Raw genomic sequence first — 1,342 nt, forward strand, 5'->3', positions numbered from 1 at the left:
ATGAATATGTTGTGTAAATTGTCCATGTGTTGGTGTAATAATAGCATCAAAAATAAAACTGAACCCAAGTTCACGCTGTAATCACCAAGAGTTTCTCGAGCGATTTCTTGGACGTGAGCTGCTCTTGACCATCAGGAAATGCCAGATGCAGTTTTGGGGTCATGTCGTGAGGAAGAGGCAAACGGAACATCTAGTCCTGACTGGATTTGTAAACGGAAAGAGATCACGTGGATGGCAACGACTCACTTTCCTTTCCACAATGGCTGGGATAGCTGGTGAGAGAGCATCTACCTTGCTGCATTCGTGCGACGATAGAGGGAGCTGGAGGATGCTTACTGCATCAGTGATCGCCAACGGGCAGTGACGTCCATGGTAGAACAGAGAGAACAGATCCGAGAGAGAGGGGGAGAGAGAGAGAGAGAGAGAGAGAGAGAGAGAGAGAGAGATAGATAGATAGATAGATATAGATAGATAGATATAGATAGATATAGATAGATAGATAGATAGATAGATAGATAGATAGATAGATATAGATAGATATAGATAGATATAGATAGATATAGATAGATAGATAGATAGATAGATAGATAGATAGATAGATAGATAGATAGTTAGATAGATAGATAGATAGATAGATAGATAGATAGATAGATAGATAGTTAGATAGATAGATAGAGAGAGAGAGAGAGAGAGAGAGAGAGAGAGAGAGAGAGAGAGAGAGATCACTTGCTTTTGCAAAGGTATATTCAAGCAAAATTATGGCAACAGCAGAAGGCAAGAGAGAGAGACAAAAAAAAGTGTACGGGAGAGTATTATTTCTACATGTATATGTTTCTCTTTCCATCCACTTGCTAACGGATATTTCATCAGGAATCTTTCATAATATAGATAACTAATATTTTTGCTGTAGACTTTTAAGTATCACATATGATAGGCCTGTATTCATGAATGATCTTCCAGTTCAACTATATATAGCAGTATCCTCCCAAATGTCGAATTTATTTACGCATTGCAGGCTCACTAATACTGTGATGAAACTACATGTAGTCATTATTACTCCACTTTACAAACCACCCCTACCCCCCCCCCCCCCGCCCCAAGAGAAAAAACAAGTCACTCTACATGTATTTTAGCAATACCACTTGAGATACAAAATCAATGCATGGGAACCTGCATCGATGTCATGATTGTTGGCATAGTAGTAGTTGAAGAGTGCATAAGAGCATAGAATATTATGTAATCGGCGCTACTTCCGCCAACCACCGCTCGCCGCGCCCACAGATATATTTTCTGTGGCCGCGCCAGCGCGCAGCATACTGCCAATTTAAGCGCACAGCTGGAA

The sequence above is a fragment of the Diadema setosum genome, chromosome 8 (assembly GCF_964275005.1).
Source record: "Diadema setosum chromosome 8, eeDiaSeto1, whole genome shotgun sequence".
NCBI lineage: Eukaryota > Metazoa > Echinodermata > Echinoidea > Diadematoida > Diadematidae > Diadema > Diadema setosum.